The 19,493-nt window shown below is 43.8% G+C and overlaps 1 protein-coding gene across 7 annotated transcripts in view; it reads right to left on the reverse strand.

Moving 5' to 3' along the window:
- Positions 1-19,493, reverse strand: part of LOC140735343 (septin-9-like) — a 416,923-nt gene that overhangs the window by 156,759 nt on the left and 240,671 nt on the right. The window contains exon 1 of one of the 7 annotated variants that reach the window (XM_073060284.1): positions 10,872-11,087. The exons of the other annotated variants lie outside the window; for them this stretch is intronic. The gene's annotated coding sequence lies outside the window, so the exon portion shown is untranslated. Of the gene's footprint in view, positions 1-10,871; positions 11,088-19,493 lie in introns of those variants that run through there. 7 annotated transcript variants of the gene reach the window in all.

Genomic DNA, 19,493 nt, shown 5'->3' on the forward strand with positions numbered 1-19,493 from the left:
GTAGCGCTTAGCACATCACTTTGCAACACCAGCTATTCATCAATGTGGTTCAATTCCCGCTCCTGCCTGTAAAACATTTGCCCCATGGCTGCATGGGTTTCCTCCAGGTGCTCCGGTTTCCTCCCACATTCCAGATGTACGTTAGGGTTACTGAGTTGTGGCCATGCTATGTTGGTGCCAGAAGAGTGGCAACTCTTACGGGCTGCCAACATGAACCTCGTTGATTGATTTAACACAAACAACAGGTTTCAGTGTATGTTTCGATGTACATGTGACAAATAAAGCTAACCCTTAATCTGTAAAACTATTCTTTAACAATTGGCCAGGGCATCAGAAAGAACTTCCCAGCTTTCCTTCGAAAGAGCAACAAGACTTCTACATCTACCAGATTAGAATTAATATCTCACCCAAAAGACAGTACCGCCATCCAGACAGCATTTCCTTGGCACTGTCCTGGAAAGGGGCTGTAGAAATAATTCGCCTTCTGCAAACTATGGTTTGCTCAAAGGCAAATCAGTGCATTCAGAGTCAATATTCAAATCCATTCACAATCACTAAGCAAAGATGGCAGACCATTGCCTGCATGTAGCAAGACCCAGGCAACAAGTTGGCACGGGCTGATCAGTGACAAGTGATATAAGTGCCACAAACATGCCAGGCAATGGCCATCTCTATTTATGCTTGTGTACCGTAAAATGACCATGAACCATCTTGAATCTCCCACAAATCACAGGGATAGCCACTGCACAGGAAGACACAATTCAGTCCATCAAGTTGATACTGGCACTGTGTAAAAGCAATCTAGCTGGTTCCACTACCCCATCCTTTCCCAAATAACCCCGCAAATTCTTTCCTTTCAGATATAATCCAGCTCCATCTGCATTCCAGTTCCTAACTGCTTGCTGTATGAAATATTTTCTCGTAACAACACATTTGGCTCTTCCCCAACACCACTGAACTCTAGAGAATTGCAGATAAAATTTACAAGGATTTTGACGGGACTTGAGTTGCAGGAAAGCTTGAATAGATTGGGATTTTATTCCCTGGAAGGTAGGAGAATGAGGGGAGATCTTACTGTGACAGCCAAAATCATGCGGGGTATAGAGAGGGTAAATCTATGTGGGGCTTTTTCCCCTGATATTGGGCAAGACGAGAAATAGAAGTCATTGGTTAAGGGTGGTGTAACGGTTGGGGTAACACTGTTACAGGCCAAGCTGTAAGATTGGGGTTCGAGCTCTGCTGCTACCGGTAAGGAGTTTGTATGTTCTTCCCTTAACTGCATGTGTTTCCTCTGGGTGCTCTGGTTTCCTCTCATATTCCAAGGATGTACAGTTCTGTATTTGCCAAGGTGGAGTGAAGAGTGAGTTTGTAAATCTGGCTGCAGCAAAGGATGTAGGGAATGATGAAGGTGGAGTGCCATCGAAGGGGTGTGGCGCAGGTGCAGACACACCCAGCCCTGAGACACCAGGCAAGGTCATTTCATTCCAAACAGTTGGCTTATTGATCAATACAAAATGTCTCTCTGGTGCTTTCCGCTTCTTCCCCTCCCTCTTCCCCTTTCCCCAATCATGATTCCCCTCTCCCTGACCCCTTCCCACTTTCAGTCCACAATAGAGACCCATATCAGAATCAGGTTTATCATCAATCACATAATGTCATGAAATTTGTTTTTTTTTTGCAGCAGTAAAATTACTACAGTACTGTGCAAAGGTCTTAGGTACCCTAGCTATATATATGTACCTCAGGCTTTTCCACTGTACTATACTGTTAGGGTTAGTGAGTTGTCGACATGCTATGTTGGTGCCAGAAATTACCTCAGTACAATCCTCGCTGATTTGAGTTGACACGAACAATGCATTTCAAGGTATGTTTCATGTACATGTAACAAATGAAATTAATCTTTATTTAAGCGGAACCTGCAGAGAAACACCTTAATTAAGAAGGTGGTGTGAGTGTGGAATAAACTGTCAGCATATGTGGTGGATGCGGGTTTGATTGTAATATTTAAAAGAAGTCTGGATAGATACATGGATGGGAGGGATATGGAAAGCTATGATCTATCTTCAAGTCAATGGGACTAATTGGAATAACATTTTGGCATGGACTAGATAGCCAAAAGGCCTGTAGTGTTTCATAGACACATAAACACATGCAGGAAACACATGTGCTGTAGTATTCTATGACTCTGTATACAATATTTTTCTTTCCTGAGGACTTAAGTGAATTCCAGTTTGAGCTGAACTTTATTTACAGGATTATCAAAATGTCCCAGTTACTACTCTCCACAAATAAATCTCAAGATCCTTCAATACTTCTGCTTAAACTACTGCACCACCATTTTCAAAAGAAACTGTTCCTTCTCCTGTAGCAGGTTCAGGCTCCTGTATTTCTTCCTGGATGACAGAGGCCACTTTTTTGAGGCATCACCATTTGAAGGTGTCCTGGATCCTGGGGAAGCTAGTGCCCATGATGGAGCTGGCTGAGTTTACAGCTTTCTGAAGCCCCTCCGTACCAGATGGTGATGCACCCAATAAGGATATCCTCCATGGTGCCCCTGTAGAAATTTGTGACAGTCTTTGGTGACATATTAAGTCTCCTCAAACTCTTTGAAGAATATTCGCTTCCTGGGCCAGGAAGCCTCTTGTGTTTTTTTTTGCCAAGCTTAGCTTTCTAAATACAGCGGCTGCTGCTTATAAGATCAAACACTTGTCAGTAAACCTTCCAACTAATATTCGTTGTTTAGGATCTAGTCATAAATGGATCTGGCCAGTCTTCAGTTCTTAATATAAATGGAAATCAGTAATCAGTTTTAAGTTAAAATCCACAGCTTTGCAAACAAGCACTGTCTATCGAAAACAGGATGTTGGGTCACAGCACCTATCTTGTTGCTGAAGAGGTGCAGTGTAAGACTATGGATTATATAATTAGGCTTGTTTCAGAACAGACAAGCTGGCTAAATTGTTTGGTTCAAGGAAGCTTATAGACCAGATGGAGACAATCACTTAGGATATCAATGATTGATCTATTAATAAATTGGAATCTTTACGTACTCAGGGAAGTTAGCTTCACGGCATTAACCTTGGTTATCTGGTATCTGTGTCTCCAAGGTTGGAGACCTTAAGGTTGGTCTGCTGAAGAGGTGGTAGTGAGGACTAGCTCCCACTACCTATTAAATGCTCCCAATGACGAGCACCTCAAATAGCCTCTGACAACCAAGTCCAGCTCCAGGCCTTCATGTGTGGCTTAGCTACTAAGCCCAGTGGAATTGTTTTTACCAAAAGGAGAAGGGTCAAAGGCAGGATACTGCTGCCTTAAAACCACTCACTTTGGGCAAATGGGGCTCATCAGCCGTGGGTGGCAGCTCACCGAGGAGAAGGAAAACTCTGATCTCAAACCTCCGCTGCCTAGTGGCTATACAAGCTCATGGAGGGGGGGAGCTTCGGCAGTAAACCCCACAGGAGAATCCGGAGCTGGTCCAACATTGAGTTCAACGCTGACGGGCAACTCCAGCAACCCAGCTGGTACCAAACTCTGCCGTTCCTTTGGGCTCATCAGTTGCCTGGAGAGGGGGAGCTTGCTACATGGGTAACAGTTTGCTCTCCATATCGTACTGCCCAGGCTTGTGTATCTAGACAGCCAGGATGCAACATCCATGGTCCACTCTGATTGATAGCGGCCTCAAAGTCAGAGTCTCCAAGAAACTTTTAGACAGTTTGTATTAAAATGTATCTGTGGAAATATCATATACTCGTGAAGACAGCTAAGTGACAAAGAAACAATATGTAGAGAGCATCCAGACTCTTTAGGATTGGTGTAAGGAACATCAAGTAGTATGAAAGAAACACAGGGTGAACTAGAGTCCATTCCTCTGCTTTCAATTTTTGAGATGGATATTTCATTTATCTGCATGGTTGGTATGTTTTTTCAGCTTATAGGAACTGTAACTATGTTTTGGAAATCCTTTGTGTTTTAGAAATGGTTTGTGATTTGGAAGTCTTTTATAAGATGGAAATCCTTTGTGAGTTTTGAATATGTTTTAAGAATGTTGTTCAGATTAAACGTGTTTCACGGAAAATAAATGGACTGTGCTTAAACTACTTTGTTAGCTGGAAGTGTTTACTCCTTGATAGGGAGAGGGGAACCTCCAGCGTTTTGTACGTGTTGCTTTGGGTCTCCAACATCTGCAGAACCACTTGTGTACAGAGTATGTAATCACTTATCGCTGATATTTTCTTGGCATTATCACTGCAAGTTCCCCTGCCAACAACATTCTGGGAGTCACCATTAACCAGACATTCAACTGAATCAACCAAATACAGTGTCTACAACAGTTTAGCAGAGACTGGGTCTCTTGTAGAGGATGACTCGCCTTTTAATGTTCCAAAGCATTTCCATCATCGACAAAGCATGTCAGGAGCATTGGCTGGGTAACTCTCTCCCACCAGTGGACATTTTCAGATGGCAATGCCTCAAGAAGGTGGTATCCATTATTAAGGACGCTCACCATCCAGGACATGCCCTCTCCCTGGGGCACTAGGGAGACTGAAGACCCACACTCAATGTTTTACAGTCATATTCTCCCCCTTCACTGTTGAGAGTACTGGACAGTCCATGAATACCACCTCACTAATCCTCTTTTGCACGATTTAGCTTTTTTAATTACTGTAACTTATGGTAATTTTTATGTCTTGCACTGTACTGCTGCCAAAAAACAATTAATTTCACGACACCCAGTACTGTGCAATAGTCTGAGGCACATATACAGTATATAGCTAGGGTGCCAAGGACTTTTGAACAGTGTTGCATTTGTCAATCTGGCAGGAGCAAAGAATGTTGGGAATGGTGAAGGTGGAGAACCACGGGAGCGGGGTGGGACAGGTGGCAGAGAAGGAGTGCCAGGGGCAGGAGCTGGCACGGGTGCAGACTCACCCAGACCTGAGACACCAGGCAAGGTCATTGATACCAATTGGTTTATTGATCATTACAGGATGTCTCTCTGGTACTTCCCGCTCACTCCCCTCTCCGTTCCTCACTTCCCAACCATGATTCCCTTCTCCCTGCCCCCTTCCCACTCTCAGTCCACAGTGGAGAACCATATCAGAATTAGATTTATCATCACTCACATATGTCATGAATTTTTTTGCAGCAGCAATACAGTGCAATATATAACATTACCACAGTAGGCATCCTTGCTATATATATGCCTAAGACTGTTGCACATAACTGTATGTCAGCAATAATAAACCTGATTCTGATTCTGATGTTATTTGAAGAAAATAGCAGGAATAATCCCTGCTGTCCTGGTCAATATTTGTTCCAGAAATCGTTATCAGTAATGAACATTATTACCTGCTCACTCCCAGATTGCTATGCGCAAATTAACCGCTGCCTTTTCTGTGTTAAGTGGCAAACACCTTCAGTTGAATTGGTCAAATAATCTGTGAACCATGTTGGTAAGACTAGCACTGCTACAGAGGAAATTGAACATTATCAAATTTCAAAGTAAATCTATTATCTTTGTGCCATCTTGACTGATGATAAGAGGGTTGTACATACCTACTTGATGTAAACACTGCATTAAAAATATTATTTTTGGGAGCATACTCTGAATGCGAATGAGTCTTTTTTTCCCCCTGCATTTAACAGTGTCTGCTCTGCAGCAGACTGGAGGTACAACAGGTAGTCAAAACTCATCACCGGCACCAGCCTACCAACCACCAGGGACGGATATACAGAAAGGTGCCAGGAAAGGGCCAGCAACATCATGAAGGGTCCCGCCCACCCTGCGCATGGACTGTTTGCCCCACTCTCATCGTGGAGCAGGCTACATAGCATCCATGCCAGGACCACCAGACCCAAAAACAGTTACTTTCTCAGACATTAAGGCTGATCAACACCTCCACCCACTAACAGACTCCACCACAACCCAACCACCACTACTGCATCAGTTCCATAGTCAATAAGGCATACGATCAGAGTTAGGCCATTTGGCTCTCTGAGTCTCCCTGTCATTTCATCATGGCTGATCCATTTCCTTCTCAACTCCATTCTCCTGTCTTCTCCCCATAACCTTTCCTGTCAGGGTCACCTTATGTACAGATACTCCTGTGTCCAGCATCACTTTATGGACATTCAATCAGTCTTTGAATATGAGCTATCTTACATCTTTTTATTTATAGTGTTGTTTTATCATCGTGTTCTTTATCTTACTATTTTTTGTGCTGCGTTGGGTTCAGAGTAACAATCGTTTGGTCCTGCTTTACATTTGTGTATTGGAAATTACAGTAAACAATCCTGAATCTTGAATCTGGAACCTTCTACAGCTCTTTACTGCCTGAAACATATTTTGTTGCATGGAAGGTGCTGTAGGAAGACAAGCCTTTCCTTTCAAAGCAAGGTCAGTCGACAGCTTGAGCTCACTGCAGCCCTCCACCTAAATCCCAACATCTTGCGAGTACCGCGACGAATGAGTTGCTGTTGACTCTAACGTGTCGGTTGCTAAGCAACTCCACACGCACACAAAAGCTGCCATAGAAGCTGTGCGTTCTGCTTTACATTTTCCAGATTTGGTACAGGTGACTGACCCTGGCGACGAGACACATCAGTTCTAAAACCACAGTTGTCGGGGGAAGCACTTGGTCAATTTGCGGCTTGTCTTCATTTCAGGTCTATGCAGTTTTGAAGTCGTCCAGTCAGAAAGCGCAAAGCCAGTCTTTCTGCTGCTACAACTGGCTATCTCTGTTCCATACTAATTAGGCGTCCACAACAATGAGCTTGCAATAGCAGGGGCACAATGGAAGCGGTTGCATTTATTACTCATCCACTGCCCACGGTGTAGAACACTACAGGGATCAGATACGGAGCTGCACACAACAGGGAACAGATGTGCAACCTGAACTTTCTATCTCTGCCCGACATGGCACCAGAGACCAGGAAAGCAGATGCTGTAATGGACTTGGCTGATACAGTGGGGTCAATCATTTTCATTGGGAGTCCGCCTTCATTCTATTGCACTTGTCAACTGTGACTCATTTGGGAGCACTCTCGGCTCAGAATAATCAGCTCCCGAGACAGCAGCTCAAGAATTTAGGCTGGTTCTGCTGGAGATTCTGGCTTTTTGTTTTCAGCTCTCTGGTGAATGTCGAAGGCGCCATGTTTCCCATTTTGAGGAGAATTAGGCTGCTGCCCAAAATTTACCCATCATACATCATTAAAATCAGGTTACCTCATGGTGTTTGCGTTGCTTTTAGTGGAAGCACAATCTGGTGACCACTTTCCCTGCTTTACTGGTTGTTAAAGATACTACAGCAAGGCAAGCTTACTTGTTGTTCTCACTATATATCTGAGGCAACACAGAATAAAACCAATCTCCCTGTCATCTGGTATCTGGGTGCCAGAATCCAGATAGTGGAGGCCGTGAAGGGTTAAAGAGAGGAAGCACAAAGTGGTAGTTTCAAGATTGCGTTCACCAAAACATGGACTAAGGATTTTGCAACACATGCAAAATGCTGGAGGAACTCAGCAGGTCAGGCAGCATCTATGGAGGGGAATAACTGTTGACATTTCAGCATGAGGCTGACTGTTTGTCCTTCTCCATTGAGGCTGCCTGACTTGCTGACTTCATCCAGTATTTTGAGTGTGCTGCCCAAGGTTTACAGCACCTGCAGAATCCCTTGTGTTTAGGATTTTGATACGGAAGTTCTTTTTATACAATGGGAAGACAGCCATGGACAATGTACAAATCATTTATGCAACCAGGGTTAGTAAGTTAATACGATGAGAAACTACCATTCTATATTGACTACATCTATCCCTAGTAGTCCTAAACAGCCTCTGAGGTGACCTCCAAAGAAACAGTGCTGTTGTAACAACTTAATGGATGTTCCACACATAACAAACAATAACCACTAACTAAAGTGCTCATTTTTCTGCTTTAACAGTAAAAGTAAACTTTGAATAAAGGCTCTCAATGGAGCTTATCGGATCCAGTGCTATTGTCTTATTCAAATGGCAATGAACACAGAACAGATCACCACAGTGGAGTACAGGCCTTTCGGCCCATGATGTTGTACTGACCTTTTAACCCACTCTAAATTCAATATAATCCTTCCCTTCCACACAACATTCCATTTTTCTTTCATCCATGAACCTACCTAAGAGTCTTTTAAATAGCTTTCATGTATCTGACACTACCATTACTGCATTCCATGGACCCACTACTCTCTATATAAAATATCCCCCCCATGGCCTTTCATATTGGCCATTGCCATCCAGAGAAAATGGCGCTGCTGTCCGATCTTATCGCTGTCTCTTGTCATCTTACACATCGCTATCAAGACGTCTCTCATCTTCCTTTGTGCCAAAGAGAAAAGTCTTAGTTTGTTCAACCTTCCCTCAAAAAACATGCTCCCTACTCCAGGCAGCGTCTGGTAAATCTCCCCTGCACCCTCTCTAAAGCTTCCACATCCTTTCTATAATGAGACTAGAACAGAACATAGTGCACCATGAGAGGCCTCACCAGAGCTTTATCAAGCTGCAACATTACCTCATGACTCCTGAACTCGGTCCCCTGACTAATGAAGGCCAACACATCATAGGCCATCACAACCACCCTCTCAACTTGCACGGCAGTGGTTAAAAGCTAGTGTACCTTCTTTGTATGTGAGAGATGTACTCTCACCTCTCATTCTCTACGTTAAAGTGAAACATACCAAGGCTCTGTCGAGGTGTGATAACAGAAGAGCCAAGTGACAAGCTTTAGGATGGATGACCAAGACCTTGATCAAAGATAGAAGACTTAAAGGAGCAGCATAAATAGTAAGGGGGAAAAAACAGGAGTGGTTTAGGAAGAGAATCCTGGACCTTAGAGTCTTAGCAACCAAAGTCATTTTCACCAGGAGGGGCTAAACTGAAAGATAATCAAGATGTCAGTAATGAAGGAGGGCAGATATCTGGGAGGTTGCAAGAGCTGCAGCAGATTCTGATCGGGATAGACAAGGCTAGGGAAAGATTTGAAAACAAGTGTGAGAATCATAAGATCTCACCATTGTACAGCAAGATTATCAGGCAGAGGTTTATCGGAATTGGAGCACAATAGTTTATAGCAGAGTAGGGACCTTCGGTTTATGGAGTGGAATGAAAAAGATTCAAAGCAGGTTTTGGAATGGGCAAATCTACCGTAGGCTTTGGCTTGCACAAAGGCAAGGGAGAGGGAGATTTGGGTGACCTTATGGAAGTGGAAGGTGATACACTTTGATGGATATGCAGCCTATAGTTCAACATGAGGAGGCAGATACAAAAAGGCTTTTAAGGGCTGTGAATTTTAAAACTTTAATATGTCAATGATGTACGGGGTGTACAGCGAGGGGTAGAATGTCTGGTGAAGGGGCTCGTCATGTCCATTCTGGAGCAGCTCATGCCATCTTCGGTCCCTACCAGACACTTAGCTCTCACCTGGTGCTCCAAGGAGCTGCTTGCCTGCAACAGCGGCCACACCCCAGTACTCTACTTTGACAAGTGGGTTAGGCCAGGTGAGGGTAGTTTGGGGGGCCTCGTGCTACAGTGAAATAGGAACATGTCTGTGCTAGCATATGAAGCCAGCTCCAATAGTCTGGGTGGGTGAGATCCAACTAGGAAGGAGGTTCCGCAATGCTATGTGGAGAGTGAAGGGCACTACAAGGCATCAGTTAAGATGGTCACCCACTGAATCCAGGTAAGGCTGCAGTTGTGATGACTATTTGGACCACTGGACCGAGACTTCCAAGGTCAAGAGAGTGGAACTGTCCTAGTGCAATGGCTTTTTCACTTTAAAAAAACTCTCCAGCACGCCTCTCCTGTCATTGTTGGATATGACAGCCAACCAACACACACCAAGGAAATAGTCCTAACGTCACAGAACAGTACAACACAAAAACACACAATGCTGGCAGAGCTCAGCAGGCCAGACAGCATCTATGCAAGGAGGTAGTGACGACGTTTCAGATGAAGGGTTTCGGCCCGAAACGTTGTCACTACCTCCTCCCACAGATGCTGTCTGGCCTGCTGAGTTCTGCCAGCATTGTGTGTTTTTATTTATTTCCAGCATCTGCAGATTCACTTGTGTTGCCTTTGACAACACAAAAGCAGGTCCTTTGGCCCATCTAGTCTGTGCCAACCTGTTATCTACCTCATCCCATCGAGCTGCACCTGGCACGTAGCCCTCCCGTCTATATACTTATCCAAATGTTGCTTAAATGTTTAAAAACTAATCTGCATCCACCATTTCTGCTGGCAGCTCAGCAACAAATCCTGTTAAAGAAAAACGATTTCAAAACACAACAAAGGAGACGAAAAGACTATAAACCAAGCATCTTCTGCAAGCTTTTGTTGCTGGTCTAGCCCCAGTCTGTTCTCCGAAGCCATCTGTTTCCTAACCAGAGCTCTATAGGGTGGGAGTCACTGCTAGTGGCATGAAAGCTGTTTCACACAGGCTGCAAGCATACGGCACAGACTTGATACAGAAGCAATGGCAGACTAGAATCCAACAGTTCATACAGAAGATGCGGCTGTACATAGGCAGATGCAACACGCACACTTAGGGCAAGGCCAGTTTCCTTCAGTGCTAACTACTCAATAATACTAACCCATCATAACGACTTGAATCGCCACGCATTTCGTGTGGATCCGCACAATACTGAGACACTCAGACAATGCACAGAATGGTTTGTGTGAGCTTCGATGATCAAATTACACAGAAAAGATGCGACACTTCAATAAAATCTGTTTTTGCTTTCGCACATCTCTCGTGCTGGAGTACACCACCATGAAACCATCATCAAAAGAAAAGACCTAGTCGAGTGAGGAAGGAGCACAAAGCTCTTCACTGGACTCACCTTCTTCATCCAAGAGATTTGCTTTTCTCCTTCCCCCTCCCCTCCCCCTCCAATCGACCGACCGCCGTTAATTTGACTTTTTGCCAGACTCAGTTTTGGTCATGTCTGCAGCCTACGGAAGTCACAAATAACTCTTCCAGCACGGTGCAAAGTCTGGTGAAGGATGAGCAGGAGAATCGTTTCCTGCCTTGCAGTTTGCTGGAGCCTTGTCTGATCGCTGCCTGCATCACACACATACACACACATATACGCATGACCAGAATAGTAATAAAGACCACATCAGCCTGTGATTGCCCACTGAGATTTCTCCCTTCCCCTTTTTTTTAAACACGTCCTTCTTGACTTCATTGTTTGAATGCGTTCACATGAAACAGCCCAGCCTGCGGGTCCCATTCAACCCTTGACTCAGGCATCTGGCAACTGAGGAGACAGACAGCCTTCTAAAGCTCACGTAGATTTTAGTTTCTTCTCCCCAGAGGAGAATCTTACAAAGGCAGCTGGCCACAGTTTGGCTGAAATATATATCTTCCTATCAGTTCTGCTGATGTAATTAAACATTGGACAAAGATGCTTCGCAGAACAGTCACTTGCTCAGATTAACAGAGACAGAAAAGAACCTGGAACTCGACAAGTCAGGCAGCATAATGGAAAGGAATAAAGAGTTGACGTTTTGGGCCGAGACCCTTTCCATTTGCCCTTTATATGGCATCAAATCGACACTAGTCCATTTACGTGAGCTCCAGACCAGATTGTTTCTCCAGTTTAGAGACGAGTGCTACCACCCCTCACACAAATTATTCCAACATTTTGATTCCTTCTTCTCCTATTTACTAATCCATTTCACACATACTGAAAAAACAATGGATTTCCACAGCCAGAAGAGACTCAATGGAAGATGGGCAACCCATAAGACCAAAAGACCATAAGACATAGGAACAAAATTAGGCCATTCAGCCCATCACACCTGCTCCACGATTCCATTATGAATAATTTATTATCCCTCTCAACTCCATTCCTCTGCCTTCTCCCCATAACCCTTGACTCCCTTACTAATCATAAGACATAGGAGCAGAATTAGGCTATTCAACCCATCAAGTCCACTCAAGTCCGTTCCATCATGGCCGATCCTGGATCCCATTCGACCCCATACACCTGCCCACTCACCATATCCCTTAATGCCCCGACCAATTAGGAATCTATCAATTTCTGCTTTAAATATACAAACGGACTTGGCCTCAACTGCAGTCTGTGGCAGAGCATTCCATAGATTCACCACTCTTTGGCGAAAAAGAATTCCTCCTTACTTCCATTCTAAAAGGTTGCCCTTTAATTTTGAGGCTGTGTCCTCTGGTTCTGGATACCCCCACCAGAGGAAACATCCTTTCTCCATCTACCTTATTTAGTTCTTTAAACACTCAATAGGTTTCAATGAGATCCTCACGCATTTTTCTAAATTCCAGTGAGTATAGGCCCAAAGCTGCCAAACTCTCCTTACGTGTATAATCCCTTCATTCTGGGAACTATCCTTATGAATTTTCTCTGGACTCTCTCCAATGATAATCCATCCTTTCTGAGCTAAGGGACCCAAAACAGTTAACAATAATCTAAAGTGCAGCCTGACTAGTACCTTATAAAGTTTTGGCATTATCTCCTTGTTTTCATATTCTAATCCCCTTGAAATAAATGCTAACATTGCATTTGCCTTCTTTACCACAGACTCAGCCTGTGAGTTAACCTTCTGAGACTCTTGCACGAGGACTCCTAAGTCCCTTTGCATCTCTGATGTTTGAATTTTCTCCCCATTTAGATAATAGTCTGCACTATTGTTCCTTTTACCAAAATGCATGATCATACATTTCCCAACACTGTATTCCATCTGCCACTGATTTGCCCATTCTTCTAAGTCCTGCTACAATCATATTGCTTCCTCTATCTACCCCTCCACCTATCTTTGTATCATCTGCAAACTTGACCACAAAGCTATCAATTCCATCCTCCAAATCATTGACACACTGTATAATGTGAGAAGAAATGGTCCCTGCGGAACACCACTGGTCACCAGAGGCCACCAGAATAGATCCCTTTTATTCCCACTCTTTGCCTCCTACCGGTCAGTTGATCTTCTTGTTCTTCCATGTATTCTTATCTTGTCAAAAGCCTTCTGAAAATGCAAGTAAACAACATGCATTGACTATCCTTTGTCTATCCTGCCTGTTATTTCCTCAAGGAATTCCAACAGACTTGTCAAGCAATATTTCCCCTTAAGGAAATCATGCTAACTTTGGCTTGGGATTTTTTTATGTGCCTCCAAGTACCCTGAAACTTTACCCTTAATAATAGACTCCAACATCTTCCTGACTGAAGTCAGGGTAACTAGCCTATAATTTCCTTTCTCCTGTCTCCCTCCCTTCTCAAAGAATGGAGTGACATTTGCAATTTTCCAGTCCCCTGGAACCACTGCAGGATCTAGTGATTCTCGAAAGATCATTACTAATGCCTCCACAATCTCTTTGGACACCTCTTTCAAAACTCTGGGGTGTATTTCATCTGGTCTAGGTGACTTATTTACCTTTAAACCTTTCATCTTCCCAAGCACCTTCTCCTTTGTACTAGTTCAAATTTGCTCCTCTAACACTCAAATTTCTGGCGTACATCTAGTGCCTTCCACAGTGAAGACTGATGCAAAATGCTTATTAAGTTCGTCTGCCATTTCTCTGTCTCTCCAGCGTCAATTTCCAGCATACCTTTACATTAAGCTCCCTAATCAAATCTGGTTCATTACACATCCAATCTAGAATTGCCTTTCCCCTTGTGAGTTCAACCACAAGCTGCTCTATAACACCACCTCGTAGACATTCTGCAAGTTTCCTCTCTAGGGATCCAGCACAAACCTGATTTTCCCAATCTTCTTGCATATTGAATTCCCTATGACTACCATAACATTGCCCTTATTAAATGCCTTTTCTCATCTCCTATTGTAATTTGTATCCCAAATGCTGGCTACTGTTTGGAGGACTGTAAAAGTCTTTCTACCCTTGCAGTTTCTTAACTCTACCCACAAGAATTCTGCATCTTCGGATTCTACATCACCTCTTACTAAGCATGTGATTTCATTTTTTACCAACCAAGCCACCCAGCTTGCTACCACTCAAACTAGACCCCCTACAATTCACCTACCGACACAACCGATCGACAGATGACGCAATAGCCACAGCTCTACACACCATCTTTACACATCTGGAGAAGAAGGATGCTTATGTGAGAATGCTGTTTTTGATCTACACATCAGCATTCAACACCATTGTTCCATCCAGGCTCGACAAGAAGCTCAGAGACCTCGGCCTTGACCCTGCCTTGTGCAGCTGGATCCTGGACTTCCTGTCAGATCAGCAGCAGGTTGTAAGAGTGGGCTCCCTCAACTCCAACCCTCTGACTCTCAATGCAGGAGCCCCTCAGGGCTGCATACTGAGTCCCCTCCTTTACTCCCTGTATACCCATGACAGTATCGCCACCCACAGCTCCAATCTGCTAATTAAATTTGCCAACGACACTACATTGATTGACCTTATCTCAAACAATAACAAGGTGGCCTACAGTGATGTCAAGAAACCAACCTCCCCTTCAATGTCGCAAAAACAAAGGAGCTAGTTGTGGATTATAGGGGGAATGGAGACAGGCTAACACCTATTGACATAAATGGATCTGGGGTTGAGAGGGTAAAAAGCTTCAAGTTCCTCGGCATCCACGCCAGCTGTGTGGTGAAGAAGGCACAACAGCGCCTCTTTCACCTCAGACAGTTGTGGAAGTTTGATATGGGCCCGCGAATCCTAAGAACTTTCTACAGGGGCACAATTGAGAACATCCTAACTGGCTGCATCACTGCCTGGTATGGGAAGTGTACCTCCCTCAATCGCAGGACTCTGCAGAGAGTGGTGCGGACAGCCCAGCACATCTGCAGTTGTGAACTTCCCATGATCCAGGACATTTACAAAGACAGGTGTGTAAAAAGGGCCCATAGGATCATTGGGGACCCAAGTCATCCCAACCACAATCTATTCCAGCTGCTACCATCCGGGAAGCAGTACCGCAGCATAAAAGCCAGGACCAACAGGCTCCGGGACAGCTTCCTCCACCAGGCCATCAGACTGAAGAACTCACGCTGACTTGAGTGTACTCTATGTTACATTGACTGCTCTATTTATTATAAATGGCTATGATTGCACATTTAGATGGAGACGTAACGTAAAGATTTTTGCTCCTTGTGTATGTGAAGGACGCAAGAAATACAGTCAATTCAATAAAGTTGAAAGTGGTGTTTGAGGTCCTGAGTGTGCGCAGGATTCATGGAAGCAACAGTAATAATGAACAGGACAACAGAAACCAGAGCATTCATCAGCAAATACCAGGTCAAGCACAAAACAGATCCACTGCAACTTGAGAAGATCGAAACACTGCTAAGATATTCAACAAAATAAAATCCTTCGTTACACTTATAAAACAATCTGTGCAATCTCACCAGAGAAAACAGTGCAATGGAATCCCCTGGTGCTGCCCTCAGAAGATTGACATTTAAAACATACCCAATGTTGATTTGTTGTATGTGCAGCTGTGGGATTTGAACCCTCCGACTCTACATATATAAGGCACATTATATACGAATCAGGGGCAGAGGTGGGGCACTTAGTCCCCTGATCCTGCTCCACCATTCAATAAGATCATGTCTCAAATCGAAATTCCAGTCTCCACATGGTGACTACTCAGTCCCCTGCTTCTTAAATGCCCACTTACCTCCGCCTTAAAAATCGTTGACAACTCTGTTTACGTTGATTTTAAAGGAAGAGAATTCCAAAGACTCACGGCCTTCTCAGGGAAAAAAAATCCCCTCATTTGACATAAATGGGTGACCCTTTATTTTGAAATGGTGACCTGTACGTTCTACAACAGGAAATATCCTCTCAATATCGACCTTTGAGATCTCTCAACATTTTAACCAAACCTCCGCTCTCACTCCTTTAAAGCTAGTAGACAGATGCCCAGCCTGTCCAACCATTCCCCACAAGCTGACCTATTCTTAGCTTAAATCCAGTAAACATTTTCTTAGCTGCTTTGAATACATAACTACACTTCCCTAAGTAATTAATGTGTATGCTACTCCAACGTGTTTATAGAATTGAAGAATATCTTCTGTACATCTGTAGTGATAAAGCTTTCTGATACTGTACCTTCTCTAATTACTTACTATACGTGCACACTAGCTCTTTGGGAATCATGCATTAGGATTGCCAAAACCCTCTGTAACCTAGAGTTCTGCAATCTCTCACCACATAGATAATACGATTTAAATTTTTTGTGTCTGTTAAAATGGATTTTTTTCATTGTAGACTAATATAAATACAGGTTCCTTAAGGCAGTGGGGATAAGCTCTCACTACCTACTAAATGCTCCCAATAGCGTGCGTCTCAAATAGTCCAGCTCCTGGCCTCCCTATGCGGCTTGGCTACTAGCCCAGTGGAACCGTTCCTACTGCCAGGAGAAGGAGCAAGGGCAAGCTACTGTGGCTTAAAACTAGTCACTTAGGGCAGATGGGGCTCGTCAGCTGTGGTGGGCAGCTCATCGAAGAGAAGGAAAATTCTGAACTCAAACCTCCCTTACCCTGTGGCCATACCCACTCATGGGGTAGGCTTCGGGAGTAAACCCCGAGGAACAATCCAGAGCTGGAGTCCCTAAGGCAGACATACGTTGAGTTCACACTGACTGGCAACTCCTGCGATGCCACTGATAACAAACCGCATGGAGAGGGGAGAGCCTGCTACATAAAGCAACAGCTTGCTCTCCATATCGTACTTCCCTGGTTTGTGTATCACGTAGACAGCTGGAATGCAACACCCATGGTCGACCTCGACCAATGGCGGGCCTCAATTTACATACAGATTGTGTATAATAGTACATGATTTGCTATTTGCCAGGTTATGACCCATTCATTTAACCTATTCATATATCCCTTTGTAGCTTCCCTAAGCCCTCTTCCTAGCTTACATTCTTGCCTATCTTTGTATTAGCAATCTATATTGCAAAAAATTTCAGTCCCTTCATCAAAGTCAATTGTACAAATTGTAAACATAAATTCCTGTGCACTTCACCCATTACCCACCAGAAAAAAAAGGCCCACTTATGCCTACTGCTTCATGTTAGATGTTAGCCATTCTCTGCCCACACCAATGCGTCACTTATAACACTAGCTTTTGTCTTCCACAATAACCTTTGATGTGGTATTTTAATTAAGTGCTTTCTGTAAATCTAAAATCCTCTGATTCCCTTTATCAACAGAGCATGGTACTTATTGAGAGAGAGCAAAAAAAACAATAATTGGTCAAACATGATGTCCCTTTCAACAAACCAAGTTGACTTGGCCCAATTACATTGAATTTTCTCAAGTGTCCTTTAATGACTAACCACTAACGTACCTGCAATGTCTATAGTTTCCTGCCCTCTGTGTTCTTCTGTTTTTTTAATAAACTAGCTAATCTTGATATTTTCCAATTTGATGAAACTGTACCCAATTTAGGAAACTTTGCAAAATTAAACCCCATGCTTCAACTTTTCTGTAAAGACCCCAGGATGAAGTTCACCAGGAAACAGAGATGTCAGCTTGCAATATTACATCCCTGATGACTGTAATATTGCCCGTCTTCTAATTCCCAATTGCTAGCTGTTATAACTTACATTCTCTATAGTCAAAACTGCGATAAAATACCTGTTCAAGATTTTTCCCCAATTCACTTTAAAATTAATACCTCGGTTTCTACAGAGCAAATAATCATATTACATAGAACGTAGAATAGTACAGCACATTACAGGCCCTTCGGCCCACAATGTTGTGCCGACCCTCAAACCCTGCCTCCCATATAACCCCCAACCTTAAATTCCTCCATATAACTGTCTAGTAGTCTCTTAAACTTCACTAGTGTATCTGCCTCCACCACTGACTCAGGCAGTGCATTCCACGCACCAACCACCCTCTGAGTGAAAAACTTTCCTCTAATATCCCCCTTGAACTTCTCTCCCCTTACCTTAAAGCCATGACCTCTTGTACTGAGCAGTGGTGCCCTGGGGAAGAGGCGCTGGCTGTCCACTCTGTCTATTCCTCTTAATATCTTGTACATCTCTATCATGTCTCCTCTTGTCCTCCTCCTCTCCAGAGAGTAAAGCCCTAGCTCCCTTAATCTCTGATCATAATTCATACTCTCTAAACCAGGCAGCATCCTGGTAAATCTCCTCTGTACCCTTTCCAATGCTTCCACATCCTTCCTATAGTGAGGCGACCAGAACTGAACACAGTACTCCAAGTGTGGCCTAACTAGAGTTTTATAGAGCTGCATCATTACATCGTGCCTCTTAAACTCTATCCCTCGATTTATGAAAGCTAACACCCCATAAACTTTCTTAACTACCCTATCTACCTGTGAGGCAACTTTCAGGGATCTGTCAACATGTACCCTCAGATCCCTCTGCTCCTCCACACTACCAAGTATCCTGCCATTTACTTTGTACTCTGCTTTGGAGTTTGTCCTTCCAAAGTGTACTACCTCACACTTCTCCAGGTTGAACTCCATCTGTCACTTCTCAGCCCACTTCTGCATCCTATCAATGTCTCTCTGCAATCTTCGACAATCCTCTACACTATCTACAACACCACCAACCTTTGTGTCGTATGCAAACTTGCCAACCCACCCTTCTACCCCTACATCCAGGTCGTTAATAAAAATCACAAAAAGTAGAGGTCCCAGAACAGATCCTTGTGGGACACACTAGTCACAACCCCTCAATCTGAATGTACTCCCTCCACCACAACCCTCTGCCTTCTGCAGGCAAGCCAATTCTGAATCCACCTGGCCAAACTTCCCTGGATCCCATGCCTTCTGTCTTTCTGAATAAGCCTACCGTGTGGAACCTTGTCAAATGCCTTACTAAAATCCATGTAGATCACATCCACTGCACTACCCTCATCTATATGCCTGGTCACCTCCTCAAAGAACTCTATCAGGCTTGTTAGACACGATCTGCCCTTCACAAAGCCATGCTGACTGTCCCTGATCAGACCATGATTCTCTAAATGCCCATAGATCCTATCTCTAAGAATCTTTTCTAACAGCTTTCCCACCACAGATGTAAGGCTCACTAGTCTATAATTATCCAGACTATCCCTACTACCTTTTTTGAACAAGGGGACAACATTCGCCTCCATCCAATCCTCCGGTACCTTTCCCGTGGACAATGAGGATATAAAGATCCTAACCAGAGGCTCAGCAATCTCTTCCCTCGCCTCGTGGAGCAGCCTGGGGAATATTCCGTCAGGCCTCAGGGACTTATCCGTCCCAACGTATTTTAACAACTCCAACACCTCCTCGCCCTTAATATCAACATACTCCAAAACATCAACCTCACTCATATTGTCCTCACCATCATATTCTTACTTTTTAAAAAAACTGCTTTGCATATCTTTAAAAATGTCATTGTCTATTTCTGTTCCTCTGGCTAGCATTTATCTTTTACACTAATGCTTCCGTCCTTGTTAAGTTTTGAGTAATTTTTTGTGTTCTGTCCAGTCTTCTGACATGCCAG

Source organism: Hemitrygon akajei, chromosome 11 (genome assembly GCF_048418815.1).
Source record: "Hemitrygon akajei chromosome 11, sHemAka1.3, whole genome shotgun sequence".
NCBI lineage: Eukaryota > Metazoa > Chordata > Chondrichthyes > Myliobatiformes > Dasyatidae > Hemitrygon > Hemitrygon akajei.